General features: G+C 40.9%; 1 protein-coding gene across 2 annotated transcripts in view; it reads right to left on the minus strand.

Moving 5' to 3' along the window:
* adamtsl2 (ADAMTS-like 2) overlaps positions 1-21,808 on the minus strand; it is a 64,678-nt gene that overhangs the window by 13,387 nt on the left and 29,483 nt on the right. Inside the window, exon 1 of one of the 2 annotated variants that reach the window (XM_062025178.1) lies at positions 13,551-13,590. The exons of the other annotated variant lie outside the window; for it this stretch is intronic. The gene's annotated coding sequence lies outside the window, so the exon portion shown is untranslated. Of the gene's footprint in view, positions 1-13,550; positions 13,591-21,808 lie in introns of those variants that run through there. 2 annotated transcript variants of the gene reach the window in all.

Here is a 21,808-nt window from a genome sequence, read left to right on the forward strand (position 1 = left end):
TGGAAGATCTTCTGCCTTTCATCCGTACAGGGATAGTTAGATCATGCTCAAAGACTAGATAGGACAGCTGTAGTCCCACCTGGTATTGTAACAGGTTCATGCTTGAGATTACATAGGACTACAGCTGTCCTATATAGTCTTTAAACAGGAAATGATGAAGCAACTGGACTGTTCAGTTGTCTTGGAAGATGTTCTGCATCTCCTCCGTACAGGGTTAATTAGATCATGCTCAAAGACTAGATAGGACAGCTGTAGTCCCACCTGGTCTTGTCACAGGTTCATGCTTGAGATTACATAGGACTACAGCTGTCCTATATAGTCTTTAAACAGGAAATGATGAAGCAACTGGACTGTTCAGTTGTCTTAGAAGATGTTCTGCCTCTCTTCCATACAGGGTTAATTAGATCATGCTCAAAGACTAGATAGGACAGCTGTGGTTCCATCTGGTCTTGTCTTCAATTCATGCTTGAGATTACATAGGACTACAGCTGTCCTATATAGTCTTTAAACAGGAAATGATGAAGCAACTGGACTGTTCAGTTGTTTTAAAATATGTTCTGCCTCTCTTCCATACAGGGTTCATTAAATCATGCTCAAAGACTAGATAGGACAGCTGCAGTCCCATCTGGTCTTGTCACCAGTTCATGCTTGAGATTACATAGGACTACAGCTGTCCTATATAGTCTTTAAACAGGAAATGACGAAGCAACTTGACTGTTCAGTTGTCTTGGAAGATGTTCTGTCTCTCTTCCGAACAGGGTTCATTAGATCATGCTCAAAGACTAGATAGGACAGATGTAGTCCCATATGGTCTTGTCACCAGTTCATGCTTGAGATTACATAGAACTAGAGCTGTCCTATATAGTCTACAAGCATGAACTGACGAAAAGACGAGATAGGACAAGTCCATTAAGAACTATTGCTGTCCTGTCTAAAAACTAGATCAGGACTAAACATGTAATGGTGAGACCACTGAGGACAAAGACTAGACCTCTAAGAACTAGGACTGTCCTACCTAGTCTTTAAACAGGAAACGGTCAAGCAACTGGACTGTTCAGTTGTCTTAGAAGATGTTCTGCCTCTCTTCCGTACAGGGTTCATTAGACCATGCTCAAAGATTAGATAGGACAGCTGTAGTCCCATCTGGTTTTGTCACCAGTTCATGCTTGAGATTACATGGGACTAAAGCTGTCCTATCTAGTCTACAAGCATGAACTGATGAAAAGATGAGATAGGACAAGACATTTAAGGAATATTGCTGTCCTGCCTAAAAGCTAGATAGGACTGAACATGTAATGGAGGGACCACTGAGGACTAAGACTAGACCTCTAAGGACTAGAACTGTCCTGTCTAGTCTTTAAACAGGAAATGATGAAGCAACTGGACTGTTCAGTTGACTTGGAAGATGTTCTGCCTCTCATCCGAACAGGGTTCATTAGATCATGTTCAAAGACTAGATAGGACAGCTGTAGTCCCAGGTGGTTTTGTCACCAGTTAATGCTTGAGATTACATAGGACTAGAGCTGTCCTATCTAGCCTTTAAAAAGGAAATGATGAAGCAACTGGACTGTTCAGTTTTCTAGGAAAATGTTCTGCCTCTCATCCGTACAGGGTTCATTAGATCATGCTCAAAGACTAGATAGGACAGCTGTAGTCCCAGCTAGTCTTGTCACCAGTCCATGCTTGAGATTACACAGGACTAAAGGTGTCCTATCTAGTCTACAAGTCTACATTCTAAAAGACTAGATAGGACAGCTCTAGTCCTTACATGTCCTGTCTATCTCGTTTTTGAGCGTGAACAAATGAAAAGACTAGATAGGACAAGAAATGCTAAACCACTAAATAGGACAGCTTTAGTCCTTACATGACTTGTCCTATCTAGTATTGGAGCATGAAGTGATGAAGTTCTGCAGGCATGTTCATAATCTATGATCATATCTGTCATGGACTGCATCCCACCATGCTCTTATTGTGTGACTTCCTGTCTCAGAGCATCCCACTACGCTTTTATTGTGTTACTTCCTGTCTCTTAGTGCTCTGCTGTTTTTTTTCCTTTCTTACAGACTTTCAGTGGCGGGGTTTTCCTACTTCGGTGACTCTCAAACTCGGCTCCATCTAGTGCATGGGTGTCAAACTCTGTCAAAATTTCACTTGGCCCTTGAGGCGATATTAAATTAACACTAGAGCTGGCCCGCCAGGGGGTGACCGTATAAACAACTTTAACACTGTTAGAAATATGCGCCACACTGTGAAACCACACCAAACAAGAATGACAAACACATTTCGGGAGAACATCCGCACCGTAACACAACAGAACAAATACCCAGAATCCTTTGCAGCACTAACTCTTCCGGGACGCTGCATGGGATTCCGGGTATTTGTTCTGTTGTGTTTATGTTGTGTTACGGTACGGATGTTCTCCTGAAATGTGTTTGTCATTCTTGTTTGGTGTGGGTTCACAGTGTGGCGTATATTTCTAACAGTGTTAAAGTTGTTTATACCACAACCCTCAGTGTGACCTGTATTGCTATTGATTAAGTATGCGTTGTATTCACGTGTGTGTGCGTACAGAAGCCGCACATATCTTGTGACTGGGTCGGCACGTTGTTAGAATGGATGAAAAGCGGACGTGACGACAGCTCATAGAGGACGTTAAAGGCAGTGCCTTTAAAGCACGCCCCCAAGATTGTGGTCCGGGTGGACTACGAGATATAATGAAGATAATGAAGGTTGCCTCAGCTCAAAGCCTGAGCCCCGACATTAATGAACTAGCATCCAAGAAAAGATGGCAGGTATTTGAGTTTGACACCCCTGATCTAGTGGTACGCCAAAGAATCCCTTGATGAAAGTACAGTGTTTTATTTTCCTATATTCAAAACACAGTGTTACTGTTCAAACTGTGCGTAATGTTACAGTGGCCAAATATATGAAATATACCTGTTAAATAAAACCTCTGTCTTGTTTTTGATGAATACTTAGGCCTACTGCGCTACTGTAGGTGGTACTTGGAGAGCCAAGTTTTTTTCTGAGGTGGTACTCGGTGAGAAGAGTTTGAGAACCAATCGGATCGGTTTAGTTTTTTCCCTCCAGTCCCCGAAACAGTCCTTGTCTGTCGGACTTAAAACCCGAGCGGCCATCTTGGCCTCTTGTTGTTGTTTGCAGCCAATCAGGTGATGGCAAACCACCCCGTTGGCACCAGAACCAGACGCCACACCCGACGGCCTCGTACGTTTCTTGGAAGAACGAAGGTAAGTTTCCACCTAGCTGACACAGGGAGGTCTTTGTCTGGGTCCAGACGGGCCTCCACCGCAGAACCACAGCAGGTTCTGCATTCCGTCTCTGTCGCGGTGACGTGAGCCACGACAAAACCGTTGCCATGACGGGGCTTCTTTGGACAGCAAAACAGTTGAGACAGACTCGACGGCGCCTCTGCTGGTTGCAGACCAGTATTACACTCCATTGATTTATGGATCATCACATCCATGCTGGTTTTGTGGACGCTTCATTGGCTTTATGGACACAGGTGTCTGCTAGCATGGAGGTGTGTTAGCGATCCATAACTAACCGACAAAACACACACACACACACACACACACACACACACACACACACACACACACACACACACACACACACACACACACACACACACACACACACACACACACACACACACACACGTCCTCAGGTTGGGTTCGTCAGCCTCGTTAAAACAAGCAAAGAGCTCGTCTGCTGTTTGCAGTCTGCTTTTCTCTGGCACTAAATATTAGTGACAGGTGCCTTAAAGCAGAGCAGCACCTGGACTTCATTATGCTAACACACACACACACACACACACACACACACACACACACACACACACACACACACACACACACACACACACACACACACACACACACACACAAAACACACACACACACACACACACACACACACACACACACACACACACACACACACACACTTTAACGTTTCGATAGTGTGACAGAAACACTAAAGTTCCACATGGAGACAAGTCCAGAACCGCAATATGTCCACTTTTTCTTTGCTTTCCTCCTTCATTACAAAAGCCAAAAGCAGTGAAGTTGTCGCGTTGTGTAAATGGTAAATAAAAACAGAATGCAATGATTTGCAAATCCCTTTCAACTTATATTCAATTGAATAGACTGCAAAGACAAGATATTTAACGTTGGAACTGGAAAACGTTGTTATTTTTTGCAAATAATCATTAACTTAGAATTTAATGGCAGCAACACATTGCAAAAAAGTTGGAGCAGGCGCATTTTTACCACTGTGCTACATGGCCTTTCCTTTTAACAACACTCAGTAAACGTTTGGGAACTGAGGAGACACATTTTTCAAGTGGAATTCTTTCCCATTCTTGCTTGATGTACAGCTTAAGTTGTTCAACAGTCCGGGGCTCCGTTGTGGTATTTTAGGCTCTATATTGCACCACACAGGAGACAAGTCTGGACTACAGGCAGGCCAGTCTAGTACCCGCACTCTTTTACTACGAAGCCACGTTGTTTTAACATGTGGCTTGGCATTGTCTTGCTGAGATAAGCAGGGGCGTCCATGATAGCGTTGCTTGGATGCTCCAAAACCTGTATGTACCATTCAGCATTAATGGTGCCTTCACAGATGTGTAAGTTACCCATGTCTTGTGCACTAATACACCCCCATACCATCACACATGCTGGCTTTTACACTTTGCGCCTAGAACAGTCCGGATGGTTCTTTTCCTCTTTGGTCCGGAGGACACAACATCCACAGTTTCCAAAAACTATTTGAAATGTGGACTCGTCAGACCACAGAACACTTTTACACTTTGCATCAGTCCATCTTAAATGAGCTTGTGCCCAGCGAAGCGTTTCTGGGTGTTGTTGATAAATGCCTTTGGCTTTGCATAGTAGAGTTTTAACTTGCACTTACAGATGTAGCGACCAACTGTAGTTACTGACAGTGATTCTCTGAAGTGTTCCTGAGCCCATGTGGTGATATCCTTTACACACTGATGCCGCTTTGTGATGCAGTACCGCCTGACGGATCCAAGGTCCGTAATATCATCGCTTATGTGCAGTGTTTTTTCCAGATTCTCTGAACCTTTTGATGATATTACGGACCGTAGATGGTGAAATCCCTAAATTCCTTGCAATAGCTGGTTGAGAAATGTTGTTCTTAAACTGTTGGACAATTTTCTCACGCATTTGTCCACAAAGTGGTGACCCTCGCCCCATCCTTGTTTGTGAATGACTGAGCATTTCACGGAAGCTGCTTTTATACCCAATCATGGTACCCACCTGTTCCCAATGAGCCTGTTCACCTGTGGGATGTTCCAAATAAGTGTTTGATGAGCATTCCTCAACTTTTTTGCCACTTGTGCCAGCTTTTTTGAAACATGTTGCAGGCATCAAATTCCAAATGAGCTAATATTTGCAAAAAATAACAAAGTTTTCCAGTTTGAACATTAAATATCTTGTCTTTGCAGTCTATTCAATTGAATATAAGTTGAAAAGGATTTGCAAATCATTGTATTTTGTTTTTATTTACCATTTACACAACGTGCCGACTTCAGCGGTTTTGTACAATGACCCCCCCCCACACACACACACACTTTAATGTTTCAAAAGTGTGACAGAAACACTAAAGTTCCACGTGGAGACAAGTCCAGAACCATGATAAGTCCACTTTTTCGTTGCTTTCATCCTTCATTACAATGTCCCCACACGGACACAAAAACACACACACACACACACACACACACACACACACACACACACACACACACACACACACACACACACACACACACACCCACACACACACACACATTCTTGTATTTGTTACCTTCTTGAGACCTCCGAAAAATGCCTACCTCTAGTATTATGATAAAAATCGTAATTTTACTCAACGCCAGTCAAGATTTTACAAGAAAAACAGAACATTTGTGCAATATCATGACAAAAGTTGGAATTTTACTCAATATCAGACGCAATTTTACAGGGAAAAAGCTTTACATTTTGGCAATTTTATGAAAAGTCATAATTTTACTTGACAAAAGTCACAATTTTATAAGAAAACTTTAACATCTTGGCAATGTTTAAATAATAATCAGAATTTTACCTGGTCTGACAAAATTCGTAATTTTACTAAAAAAAATTCACAATTTTACAAGAACAACAAAAAAATTGGCAATATTGCGATACAAGTCTTAATTTTATACGACAAATGTCACCATTTTGCATTAAAAAAGTAATAATTTTACAAAAAAAAGTAATAATTTCACATAAAAAAGTAATAATTTTACATTAAAAAAGTAATGATAATTTTACATAAAAAAGTAATAATTTACATTAAAAAGTAATAATTTTACGGGAAATATTGCAATAATGTGAGAAAAAGACTGCTTTCAATTATTTTTTATTTACTTCAAGTTATTACAGTATGTCTCTATAAAACAAACACACACACACACACACACACACACACACACACACACACACACACACACACACACACACACACACACACACACACACACACACACACACACACACACACACACACACACACACACACACTTTAATGTTTCAAAAGAGTGACGGAAACACTAAAGTTCCACATGGAGACAAGACCGGAACCTCAATAAGTCCACTTTTTCTTTGCGTTCCTCCTTTATTACAATGTCCCCACATGGACACACAAACACACACACAGTCATACACACAAACACAAACACGCAGTCATACACACACACTTTAATATTTCTATAGTGTGACAGAAACACTTCTATTCCACTTAGAGACAAGTCCAGAACCACACTAAGTCCACATTTTCCTTGCTTTCCTCCTTCATGACAATGTCCCCACACAGACAGAAAAACACACACACACACACACACTTTGGATCCGTCTCCTCAGTCCTGCTCCCAGGCCAGCCGGGCCGCTCCGCTATGGAAGACTTAAGTAAACAGTCCCCTCGTCCTCGCTGTCTCCCCCCTCCCTCACCCCTGTGCCTTCCCCACCCTGACGGCTCCCAGGGGCCCCTCGCTGTCTTGTTATTGTAGCGCTGGCAGACACACACGCACACACACACACACACGCACACACACACGCACACACACAACGGACTGTTCCGTGGGAGTCTGGACCAGAACCGAGCTCTCCTCACCTGTTGCGTAGTTATTGGAACGTGTTGACAAAATCACAAGGCATGTAAAACATTAACAGGTGTGATAGCATGTTGCTAACATGTCACGCCACTCGCCATCGCCGCGGTTAACATGGCGGCCCGACGTTGTTAGCATGGTAGCAACGCAAGTACGGGAAGGCCACATGAGGTCGGTGGACAAGCAGAACTCGGGTCCATCGAGCTGCGTGTTTTCCGACTAAACACACAAGTTAGTTGAGGTTTCGCAGGTCGGCAAACAAATCAAATTGAAAGTGAAAGTTTACTCTTGCGCAATAGGGCAGCTCCGAACATGGCGGCTCATGATTGGCTAGCAGCCGCTATTACGCAACGCAGAGGGTCAAGGAGAGTTGTGTCGGTTGGCGCTTGGGACAGCTGATTAACTTGACAGGACAGCTCGAGTCCTAAAATGTCTAGTCCTATATAGTTTTTCCAGGTGAACTGAAGGAAAGACTAGATAGGACAAGACATTTCTAGTCCTCGCAAGTATTTGAGTATGAATTGAATACAAGACTAGATAGGCCCAGACATTCTAAAGGACTAGATAGGACAGCTATTGACATTACATGCCTTGTCATATCTTATTTTTTAGCATGAGCTGATTAACTTGACAGGACAGCTCAAGTCCTGTCTGGGCCTACCTTGGTGTGAACTAATGAAAAGACTAGATAGACCCAGAGTTTCTAAAAGACTAGATAGGACAGCTATAGTCCTAAAATGTCTATTCCTATCTAGTCTTTCGGTATGAGCGGATAAAAGGAAGACATAGAACAAGACATTCTAAAATACTAGATAAGACAGCTGTAGTCCTTAGATGTCTTGTCCTATTTAGTCTGGGAGCATAAACTGATGAACTTGATAGGACAGCTTTAGTCCTAAGATTTCTAGGCTTACCTAGTCTTTGAGTGTGAACTGAAGAAAAGACTAGATAGGCCCAGACATTCTAAAAGACTAGATAAGACAGCTATTGACATTACATGCCTTGTCAAATATGTTTTTTTAGCATGCGCTGATTAACTTGACAGGACAGCTCGAGTCCTAAAATGTCTAGTCCTATATAGTCTTTCCGTATGAACTGAAGGAAAGACTAGATAGGACAAGACATTCCTAGTCCTCGCAAGTATTTGAGTATGAATTGAATACAAGACTAGATAGGCCCAGACATTCTAAAGGACTAGATAGGACAGCTATTGACATTACATGCCTTGTCATATCTTATTTTTTAGCATGAGCTGATTAAGTTAAAGTTAAAGTTAAAGTACCAATGATTGTCACACACACACTAGGTGTGGTGAAATGTGTCCTCTGCATTTGACCCATCCCCTTGTTCACCCCCTGGGAGGTGAGGGGAGCAGTGGGCAGCAGCGGTGCCGCGCCCGGGAATCATTTTGGTGATTTAACCCCCAATTCCAACCCTTGATGCTGAGTGCCAAGCAGGGAGGTAATGGGTCCCATTTTTTTATAGTCTTTGGTATGACTCGGCCGGGGTTTGAACTCACAACCTACCGATCTCAGGGCGTACACTCTAACCACTAGGCCACTGATTAACTTGACAGGACAGCTCGAGTCCTAACATGTCTGGGCCTACCTTGTCTTTTGGTGTGAACTAATGAAAAGACTAGATAGACCCAGAGTTTCTAAAAGACTAGATAGGACAGCTATAGTCCTAAAATGTCTAGTCCTATCTAGTCTTTCGGTATGAACGGATGAAAAGACTAAATAGAACAAGTCATTCAAAAATACTAGATAAGACAGCTGTAGTCCTTAGATGTCTTGTCCTATTTAGTCTGGGAGCATAAACTGATGAACTTGATAGGACAGCTTTGGTCCTAAAATTTCTAGGCTTACATAGTCTTTGAGTGTGAACTGAAGAAAAAACTAGATAGGCCCAGACATTCTAAAAGACTAGATAAGACAGCTATTGACATTACATGCCTTGTCAAATATGTTTTTTTAGCATGAGCTGATTAACTTGACAGGACAGCTCGAGTCCTAAAATGTCTAGTCCTATTAAGTCTTTCCGTATGAACTGAAGGAAAGACTAGATAGGACAAGACATTCCTAGTCCTCTCTAGTATTTGAGTATGAATTGAATACAAGACTAGATAGGCCCAGACATTCTAAAGGACTAGATAGGACAGCTATTGACATTACATGCTTTGTCATATCTTATTTTTTAGCATGAGCTGATTAACTTGACAGGACAGCTCGAGTCCTAACATGTCTGGGCCTACCTTGGTGTGAACTAATGAAAAGACTAGATAGACCCAGAGTTTCTAAAAGACTAGATAGGACAGCTATAGTCCTAAAATGTCTATTCCTATCTAGTCTTTCGGTATGAGCGGATAAAAGGAAGACATAGAACAAGACATTCTAAAATACCAGATAAGACAGCTGCAGTCCTTAGATGTCTTGTCCTATTTAGTCTGGGAGCATAAACTGATGAACTTGATAGGACAGCTTTAGTCCTAAAATTTCTAGGCTTACCTAGTCTTTGAGTGTGAACTGAAGAAAAAAATAGATAGGCCCAGACATTCTAAAAGACTAGTTAGGACAGCTATTGACATTACATGCCTTGTCATATTTAGGTTTTTTTTAGCATGAGCTGATTAACTTGACAGGACAGCTCGAGTCCTAAAATGTCTAGTCCTATATAGTCTTTCCGTATGAACTGAAGAAAAGACTAGATAGGACAAGACATTCCAAGTCCTCTTCAGTATTTGAGTATGAATTGAATACAAGACTAGATAGGCCCAGACATTCTAAAGGACTAGATAGGACAGCTATTGACATTACATGCCTTGTCATATCTTATTTTTTAGCATGAGCTGATTAACTTGACAGGACAGCTCGAGTCCTAACAAGTCTGGGCCTACCTTGTCTTTTGGTGTGAACTAATGAAAAGACTAGATAGACCCAGAGTTTCTAAAAGACTAGATAGGACAGCTATAGTCCTAAAATGTCTATTCCTATCTAGTCTTTCGGTATGAGCGGATAAAAGGAAGACATAGAACAAGACATTCTAAAATACCAGATAAGACAGCTGTAGTCCTTAGATGTCTTGTCCTATTTAGTCTGGGAGCATAAACTGATGAACTTGATAGGACAGCTTTAGTCCTAAAATTTCTAGGCTTACCTAGTCTTTGAGTGTGAACTGAAGAAAAAAATAGATAGGCCCAGACATTCTGAATTGATGACGGGACTAGGTAGGACCAGACATCCTATAACTAGTCTTCTAGGATGCCTGGCCCTATCTAGTGTTTGAGCATGAACTAGTAAAAAGACTAGATGGGACAGTCATTCTAAAAGACTAGATAGGACAGTCCTACAGTAGTCCTTACATGTCTAGTCCTATCTAGTCTTGAAGCATGAGCTGATGACCGGACCAGACAATCTGTAACTAGTCTTTTAGAACGTATGACCCTAATTACTGTTTGAGCATGAACTAGTAAAAAGACTGTATGGGACTGTATGGGACCAGACATTCTAAAAAACTACATAGGACAGCCCTACAGTACTCCTTTAATGTCTAGTCCTATTTAGTCTTGGAGCAGGAGCTGATGACGTGATTAGATAGGACCAGACATCCAAAATCTAATCTTTTAGAACGCCTGGCCCTATTTAGTGTTTGAGCATGAACTGGTAAAAAGACTAGATGGGACAGCCTTACAGTAGTCCTTACATGTCTTGTCCAATCTAGTCTTGAAACATGAGCTGATGACAGGGACTAGATAAGACAAGACACCCTATATATTGTTTTTTAGAACGTATGGCCCTATCTAGTGTTTCAACATGACCTAGTAAAAAGACTACATAGGACCAGACACTCTAAGAGACTAGGTAGGATAGCCCTAGTCGATACATGTCTAGTCCTGTCTAGTCTTAGGGCATGAGCTGATGACAGAACTAGATAGGACCAGACATCCTATATCTAGTCTTTTACAACGTATGGCCCTATCTAGTGATTGAGCATGAACCTGTAAAACGACTAGATGGCACCAGACATTCTAAAAGACTAGATAGGACAGCCTTATAGTAGTCCTGACATGTCTAGTCCTATCTAGTCTTAGAGCATGAGCTGATGACAGGACTAGATAGGAACAGACATCCTATAACTAGTCTTCCAGAACGTCTGGCCCTATCTAGTGTTTCATCATGAACTAGTAAAAAGACTAGATGGACCAGACATTCTAAAAAACTACATAGGACAGCCCTACAGTACTCCTTTAATGACTACTCCTATCTAGTCTTGCAGCATGAGCTGATGACGGGACCAGATAGGACTAGACATTCTATATCATGTCTTTTAGAACGTTAGGCCTTACCTAGTGTTTGAACACGACCTAGTAAAAAGACTAGATAGGACCAGACATTCTAAAAGACTAGATAAGACAGCTCTAGTCCTTACACGTCTTGTCCAAACTAGTCTTGGAGCATAAGCTGATGACAGGACAAGATAGAACCAGACAATCTATATCTAGTCTTTTAGAACATATGGCCCTCTCTAGTGTTTGAGCATGACCTAGTAAAAAGACTAGACAGGACCAGACGTTCTAAAAAACTAGATAGGACAGCCCTACAGTACTCTTTTAATGTCTAGTCCTATCTAGTCTTGGAGCAGGAGCTGATGACGGGACTAGATAGGACCAGACATCCTATAACTAGTCTTTTCGAACGTATGGCCCTATCTAATGTTTGAGCATGAACTAGTAAAAAGACTAGATGGGACCAGACATTCTAAAAGACCAGATAGGACAGCCTTAAAGTACTCCTTACATGTCTTGTCCTATCTAGTCTTGGAGCATGAGCTGATGACGGGACCAGATAGGACCAGACATTCGAGATCCTGTCTTTTACAACGTATGGCCCTATCTAGTGTTTGAGCATGAACTAGTAAAAAGACTATATGGGACCAGACATTCTAAAAAACTACATAGGACAGCCCTACAGTACTCTTTTCATGTCTAGTCCTATCTAGTCTTGGAGCAGGAGCTGATGACGGGACTAGATAGGACCAGACATTATATATCTAGTTTTTTGGAACGTATGGCCCTATCTAGTGTTAGAGCATGACCTAGTAAAAAGACTAGATGGGACCAGACATTCTAAAAGACTAGATAGGACAGCCTTACAGTAGTCCTTATATGTCTTGTCCAATCTAGTCTTGGAGCATGAACTGATGACGGGACTAAATAGGACCAGACATCCTATAACTAGTCTTTTCGAACGTATGGCCTTATCTAGTGTTTGAGCAGGAACTAGTAAAAAGACTAGATGGGACCAGACATTCTAAAAGACCAGATAGGACAGCCTTAAAGTAGTCCTTACATGTTTTGTCCTATCTAGTCTTGGAGCATGAGCTGATGACGGGACCAGATAGGACCAGACATTCGAGATCCTGTCTTTTACAACGTATGGCCCTATCTAGTGTTTGAGCATGAACTAGTAAAAAGACTATATGGGACCAGACGTTCTAAAAAACTAGATAGGACAGCCCTACAGTACTCTTTTAATGTCTAGTCCTATGTAGTCTTGGAGCAGGAGCTGATGACGGGACTAGATAGGACCAGACATTATATATCTAGTTTTTTACAACGTATGGCCCTATCTAGTGTTTGAGCATGACCTAGTAAAAATACTAGATGGGACCAGACATTCTAAAAGACTAGATAGGACAGCCTTACAGTAGTCCTTATATGTCTTGTCCAATCTAGTCTTGGAGCATGAACTGATGACGGGACTAAATAGGACCAGACATCCTATAACTAGTCTTTTCGAACGTATGGCCTTATCTAGTGTTTGAGCATGAACTAGTAAAAAGACTAGATGGGACCAGACATTCTAAAAGACTAGATAGGACAGCCATATAGTAGTCCTTCCATGTCTTGTCCTATCTAGTCTTGGAGCATGAGCTGATGACGGGACTTGATAGGACCATACATCCTATAACTAGTCTACTAGAAGGTCTGGCCCTATCAAGTGTTTGAGCATGAACTAGAAAAAAGCCTAGATAGGACAGGACAAAACCGTCTCTTAAGGTGTTAGAGTGTGAGGTTCTACCGACGCACTGTCACACAGCTGTACCACCCGGGAACGTAATCCAGGCTTTAAACTGATCCCGTGGAGCACAACAAGTCATAGGGAGTGTGCCGGTCATGGTACCACCAAGCGGGGAAACCCCAGAACAAACCGGGACAGCCTGGGCCCGTCAAAAGAGTTCCACTTGTCTGGTCCCGCCCTGTCACATGTCCCCCGTGCACTTCCTGTCTCCACCGCCTTTTGCGGTCGTGCCGGAGTGAAGATGGCTTTCTTTGCACACAAAAAACACACGCTCGGCTCGGAAATGTGTTCCCACTCACCTCCCCCGTTGCAGTCCAAGGGCTTCTCGCTTTGTGTAAGGGATGCCGCTCAGTGTGTGTGTGTGTGTGTGTGTGTCTTGTGTGTGTGTGTGTGTGTGTGTGTGTAGTGGGCCAGTGACAGCGGTACTGTGTTGTGTGTCGCGGAGCGCTGCTGTGGAGTGAAGAGAAGACACAGCAGCAAGACAGCCGGGAAGGGAGGGAGGTAAGGTGTGTGCTCCCTGCATCCCTCTTCCTCCTCCTCCTCCTCCTCCTGAGTCAGCAGGAGAGGAGAACCATGATAATGAGGAAGATGAGGAGGAGGAGGTAGGAGGAGGGGGGGGGGGGGGGGGGCAGCCTGCCCGCTGTTTGTCTTCTAAAAGTCTGCGGCTCACCGTCAACTTAACTTCACACCTCCGCGCTTCCTCCCTCGGAGACTTCCCACAATGCTCCAGACTGAAACATCATCGCGCGCGCCGACGCCAAGAGCAACAACAACGTTCGGTCCGCAGCCGCCACGCGTCCCGAGCGCGCTGACGTTGATGCATCGGCGCCACTTAAAGGCGCGATATGCGAGTGCTGGGGTCTGGAACACGTGCGGCCGCGCTGCCTCCTACGGCGTCCGTTGGCGCCCGTCAACGTGGACCTTCTCACCCCGCCTCCAAAGCTCCACTTCTTGCCTGCGCCCATGGATGCGGCGTCCTCAGCATCAGGAAGTGGAGGTCCGGGTGAATCGATCACGTCGGTGTGAGGACCACCAGGAGAACTGCAGAACCGCAGATGGCACAAACAGAACTCTTGCACAATAAGCATCATGGGAAACTAGCACACATACAACAGCTGACAGAACCAACAACAACAACCAAATCTGTGGACCAATCAACACTCTGAACTACTGATGGAACCACAACGAAAACCTTGTTTAGAACATCCAACTGACCCTACAATAAACCTCTGATGAACACTCCTTTGGAACCTTTTTCATCAGCAGTAGAACCTAAACTAAAAGCTATCATAGAACCTATGCCAGTGTCTATCATGAAACCTATGCTAAAACCTATCAAAGGACCTATGCTAGAACCTATCATAAAATCTATGCTACAACCTATCATAGACCTATGCTACAACCTATGATAGACCTAAGCTACAACCTATGATAGAACCTATGCTACAGCCTATACTAGAATCTACGATATAACTTATGACGTCTGTAGACCAATTGCCACTCTGAACTTCTGATGGGACCACAAGTAAAACCTTGTTTAGAACATCCAACTGACCCTACAATAAACCTCTGATGAACACTCCTTTGGAACCTTTTTAATCAGCAGTAGAACCTAAACTAAAAGCTATCATAGAACCTATGCCAGAGTCTATCATGAAACCTATGCTAAAACCTATCAAAGAACCTATGCTAGAACCTATCATAAAAACTATGCTACAACCTATCATAGACCTATGCTACAACCTATGATAGACTTAAGCTACAACCTATGATAGAACCTATGCTACAGCCAATGCTAGAAGCTACGATATAAATTATGACGTCTGTAGACCAATCGCCACTCCGAACTTCTGATGGGACCACAAGTAAAACCTTGTTTAGAACATCCAACTGACCCTACAATAAACCTCTGATGAACACTCCTTTGGAACCTTTTTCATCAGCAGTAGAACCTAAACTAAAAGCTATCATAGAACCTATGCCAGAGTCTATCATGAAACCTATGCTAAAACCTATCAAAGAACCTATGCTAGAACCTATCATAAAATCTATGCTACAACCTATCATAGACCTATGCTACAACCTACGATAGACCTAAGCTACAACCTATGATAGAACCTATGCTACAGCCAATGCTAGAAGCTACGATATAAGTTATGACGTCTGTAGACCAATCGCCACTCCGAACTTCTGATGGGACCACAAGTAAAACCTTGTTTAGAACATCCAACTGACCCTACAATAAACCTCTGATGAACACTCCTTTGGAACCTTTTTCATCAGCAGTAGAACCTAAACTAAAAGCTATCATAGTACCTATGCCAGAGTCTATCATGAAACCTATGCTAAAACCTATCAAAGAACCTATGCTAGAACCTATCATAAAAACTATGCTACAACCTATCATAGACCTATGCCACAACCTATGATAGACCTAAGCTACAACCTATGATAGAACCTATGCTACAGCCAATGCTAGAAGCTACGATATAAGTTATGACGTCTGTAGACCAATCGCCACTCCGAACTTCTGATGGGACCACAAGTAAAACCTTGTTTAGAACATCCAACTGACCCTACAATAAACCTCTGATGAACACTCCTTTGGAACCTTTTTCATCAGCAGTAGAACCTAAACTAAAAGCTATCATAGAACCTATGCCAGAGTCTATCATGAAACCTATGCTAAAACCTATCAAAGAACCTATGCTAGAACCTATCATAAAATCTATGCTACAACCTATCATAGACCTATGCTACAACCTATGATAGACCTAAGCTACAACCTATGATATAACCTATGCTACAGCCAATGCTAGAAGCTACGATATAAGTTATGACGTCTGTAGACCAATCGCCACTCCGAACTTCTGATGGGACCACAAGTAAAACCTTGTTTAGAACATCCAATTGACCCTACAATAAACCTCTGATGAACACTCCTTTGGAACCTTTTTCATCAGCAGTAAAACCTAAACTAAAATCTATCATAGAACCTATGCCAGAGCCTATCTTGAAACCTATGCTAAATCTATCATAGAACCTATGCTAAAACCTATCATAGAACCTATCATAAAATATATGCTACAACCTATCATAGACCTATGCTACAACCTATGATAGACCTAAGCTACAACCTATGATAGAACCTATGCTACAGCCTATACTAGAATCTACGATATAACTTATGACGTCTGTAGACCAATTGCCACTCTGAACTTCTGATGGGATCACAAGTAAAACCTTGTTTAGAACATTCAATTGACCCTACAATAAACCTCTGATGAACACTCCTTTGGAACCTTTTTCATCAGCAGTAGAACCTATATTAAAATTTACCATAGAACCTATGCCAGAGCCTATCATGAAACCTATGCTAAATTCTATCATAGAACCTACGCTAGAACCTATCATAAAATCTATGCTACAACCTATCATAAACATAAGCTACAACCTATTATAGAACCTATGCTACAGCCTATGCTAGAATCTATGATATAACTTATGACGTCTGTAGACCAATCAAACACTCTGAACTTCTGATGGGACCACAACTAAAACCTTGTTAAGAACATCCAACTGACCCGACAATAAACCTCTGATGAACACTTCTTTGGAACCTTTTTCATCAGCAGTAGGACCTTTACTAAAATCTATCATATAACCTATGCCAGGGCCTATCATGAAACCTATGCTAAAATCTATCATAGAACCTATGCTAGAACCTATCATAAAACTATGCTACAACCTATCATAGACCTATGCTACAACCTATGATAGACCTAAGCTACAACCTATGATAGAACCTATGCTACAGCCTATACTAGAATCTACAATATAACTTATGACGTCTGTAGACCAATTGCCACTCTGAACTTCTGATGGGACCACAAGTAAAACCTTGTTTAGAACATTCAATTGACCCTACAATAAACCTCTGATGAACACTCCTTTGAAACCTTTTTCATCAGCAGTAGAACCTATACTAAAATCTATCATAGACATATGCCAGAGACTATCATGAAACCTATGCTAAATCTATCATAGAACCTGCGCTAGAACCTATCATAAAATATATGCTACAACCTACCATAGACCCTAAGCTACAATCTATGATAGAACCTATGCTACAGCCTATGCTAGAATCTATTATATAACTTATGACGTCTGTAGACCAATCAAATACTCTGAATTACTGATGGGACCGCAACTAAAACCTTGTTTAGAACATCCAACTGACCCTACAATAAACCTCTGATGAACACTCCTTTGGAACCTTTTTCATCAGCAGTAGAACCTATACTAAAATCTATCATAGACCCTATGCCAGGGCCTATCTTGAAACCTACACTAAAACCTATCATAGAACCTATGCTAGAACCTATAATAAAATCGATGCTACCACCTATCATAGACCTAAGCTACAACCTATGAGAGGATCTATGATATAACTTATGACGTCTGTAGACCAATCAACACTCTGAACTTCCGATGGAGCCACAACTAAAACCTTTTTTAGAACATCCAACTGACCCTACAATAAACCTCTGATGAACACTCCTTTGGAACCTTTTTCATCAGCAGTAGAACCTATGCTAAAATATATCATAGACCTATGCAAGAGCCTATCATGAAACCTATGCTAAAATCTATCATAGTCTTATGCTAGAAGCTATCATAAAACTATGCTAAAACCTATCATAGGCCTAAGCTACAACCTATGATAGAGCCTATGCTACAGCCTATGCTAGAATCTATGATATAATTTATGACAGAACATATGATAGAACCTATGAGGGGACATATGCTATAAGATATAACAGAGCCTATGATAGTATTGATGCTAATACATAGGTCTTCTTATACTGTTCAAGAACCTGACCGAACCTATGACAGAATATATGAAAAAAACTATGATATAACTTATTCTAGAACCCAGGCCAGAACATATGAAAGCACCCACCATAAAACATTTGACAGAACCTATGCTATAATGTATATGAGAACCCATGACAGAACCTATTATATAACCTATGCTAGCACCTATAATGGAGCATATGATAGAACATATGATGGAACATATGATTGAACCTATGATAACACATATGCAACCATTGACAAATTCTATAGTTGAACTTCTGACATAAGTACATTTAGTAGAACCTTTATAGTACAACTTTTGCCAGACTCTATGGTAGAACACTCAATAATAGAACCACTGACAGAAACTATAGTAGAGCCTCTATAGTAGAACCTCTGAGGCCCTATAGTAGAATATCTATAGTGAAACTTCCGACAGAATCTATGGTAGAACGTACATAGTACAACCTCTATAGTAGAACATTTTTGTGACACTCTCTGGTTGAGCTTCTGGCAAAATCTATTGTAGCACACCTATAATAGGACCTCTATTATAGAACCTCTGATAGTGTCTACTTATCTATAGTAGTACATCTGAAATAATCTAGTGTAGAACTTCTATAGTAGAGCCTTTAGTGTTTCCAGGGTACAAATGCTGACATTATCTAGAATAGAATCCTCTATAGTAAAACCTCTGATTGACTGCACAGTAGATCATGTATAGTAGAACCGCCGATAGACCCTATAGTAGAACTTTTATTGTAGAACCTTTGAGAAATTCCAGCATTTAACTGCTGACATAACCTAGAATAGAACTTCTATAGTAGAACCTCTGATTGACTTTATAGTAGAACTTCTATAATAAAACCTTTGATACACCCCGAATTAGAACTTCTGTAGTACAACCTCTGATGAACCCCATAGTAGACCTTCTATAGTAGAACCTCTGATACACTTTATAGTAGAACTTCTATATTAGAACATCTGATAGACTCCATTGTAGAACCACTATTGTAGAAGCACGGGTAGACTCTATAGTATAACTTTTATAGTAGAACCTTTGATAGACTCCATAGTACAACTTATTTAGTACAACCTTTGATAGACTCCAAAGTACAACTTCTATAGTAGAATTTCTGGCAGAATGTTTTGGAGAACTTCTATAGTTGAACTTCGATAATAGAACCTTCGATAGACTCTATCGTGAAACATCTATTGAAGAACCTCTGATAGACAATAGTAAGACTTGTATAGTAGAACCTTTGATATGCTCGATACCAGAATTTCTATAGTAGAACCTCCGATAAACACCATAGTAGAACTTCTAAAGTACAACCTCCGATAGACTCTATAGTGAAACATCTATAGTAGAATCTCTGATAGACTCCTTAGTAGAACCTTTACAATAGAACCTCTGATAGACTCCATAGTAGAACCTCTATAGTAGAACATCTCATAGACCCTATAGTAGACCCACTATAGTAGAACCTTTGAGGGATTCCAGAGTAGCACATCTGACATAATCTTTTATAGAACTTCTCTGGTAAAACCTAAGATAGACTCCTTAGTAAAGCTTCTATAGTAAAATCTCTGATAAACTAATGATAGGCTCTATAGTAGAACTTCGGTAGTAGAACCTCTCATAGGCTGTATAGTAGAACTTTTGACAGAACCTAGAATATTTATTGTAAAACTTCTACTAGAATTATGATGAGATAATGGTAACATATGGTAGAAAGTGTATAGTAGAACCTTCAGGAGATTCCATGGTAGAACTGTTGACATCATCAATGGTAGACTTGTATAGTAGAACCTCTGATAGACTATATAGTATAACTTCTTAAAGTGGAACCTTTGATAGACTCCATAGCATAACTTCTTTAGTAGAACCTTTAGGAAATCCCATCGTTGAACTGCTGACATAATCTATGGTAGATTTGTATTGTTGAATCTCTGATAGACTCTATAGTAGAACATCTCTAGTAGAACTGCTGAAATAATCTATGGTAGACCTGTATAGTAAAACCGCTAATACCCTTTACAGTAGAACATCTGTAGTAGAACTGTTGACATAATCTATGGTAGAACTTGTGTAGTAGAACATTCAGGAGATTCGATATTAGAACTGTTGACATAATCTGAGGTATAATTTGTGTGGTAAAACATTTAGGAGATTCCACAGTAGAACATCTGATATAATCTGTGGTAGAACTTGTAAACTAGAACCTTTAGGAGATTTCATAGTAGAATGGCTGACATAATCTGTGGTAGAATTTGTATAGTAGAACCTTCAGGAGATTCCATAGTAGAACTGCTGGCATAATCTATGGTAGACTTGTATAGTAAAACCTGTGATAGACTCTAAGGTAGAACATCTCGCGTAGAACTGTTGACATAAAATATGGTAGAACTTTTATAGTAGAACTTTTAGGAGATTACAAAGTAGAACTGCTGACAAAATCTATGGTCTAATTTGTATAGTAAAACATTTAGGAAATTCCATAGCAGAACTGTTGACATAATATATGGTCAAACTTGTATAGTAGAAAATCTCTAATAAAACTGTTGACATAATACTTGTATAGTAGAACCTGGAGATTCCAAAGTACAATGGCTGACGTAATCTGTGATATAATTTGTGTGGTAGGCCCTTTAGGAGATTTGGTAGAAGAACTGTTTGTATAAACTGTGGTAGAATTTGTCTGGTAGAACCTTTAAGAGACTCCGTGGTAGAATTGTTGACATAAACTGTGGTAGAACTTGTGTGCTACAACCTTAAAGAGATTCCATAGCAGAACTGTTGACATAACTGTGATATAATTTTATAGTAGAATCTTTAGAGGATTCGGTAGTAGAATGGCTGACGTAATCTGTGGTAGAATCTGTGTGGTAGAACCTTTAGGAGATTCGGTAGTAGAACTGTTGACATAATTTGTTTTAGAACCTGTATGGTAGAACCTTTAGGAGATTCGCTAGTAGAACTGTTGACATAATCTGTGGTAGAACTTGTGTGGTAGAACCTTTAGGAGATTCACTAGTAGAACTGTTTACATAAACTTTGGTAGAACTTGTGTGGTAGAACCTTTAGGAGATTTGCTAGTAGAACTGTTGACATACAGTCGTGGTCAAAAGTTTACATACACTTGTAAAGAACATAAAGTCATGGATGTCTTGAGTTTCCAATAATTTCTACAACTCTTGTTTTTTAGTGATAGAGTGATTGGAGCACATTCTTGTTTGTCACAAAAAACATTCATGAAGTTTGGTTGTTTTATGAATTTATTATGGGTCTACTGAAAATGTGACCAAATCTGATGGGTCAAAAGTATACATACAGCAATGTTAATATTTGCTTACATGTCCCTTGGCAAGTTTCACTGCAATAAGGCGCTTTTGGTAGCCATCCACAAGCTTCTGGCAAGCTTCTGGTTGAATTTTTGACTACTCGTCTTGACAAAATTGGTGCAGTTCAGCTAAATGTGTTGGTTTTCTGACATGGACTTGTCCACATTTTCTCAATGGGGTTTAAGTCAGGACTTTGGGAAGGCCATTCTAAAACCTTAATTCTAGCCTCATTTAGCCATTCCTTTACCACTTTTGATGTGTGTTTGGGGTCATTGTCCTGTTGGAACACCCAACTGCTCCCAAGACCCAACCTCCGAGCTAATGATTTTAGGTTGTCCTGAAGAATTTGGAG

This window comes from Entelurus aequoreus, linkage group LG17, assembly GCF_033978785.1.
Source record: "Entelurus aequoreus isolate RoL-2023_Sb linkage group LG17, RoL_Eaeq_v1.1, whole genome shotgun sequence".
Lineage (NCBI taxonomy): Eukaryota > Metazoa > Chordata > Actinopteri > Syngnathiformes > Syngnathidae > Entelurus > Entelurus aequoreus.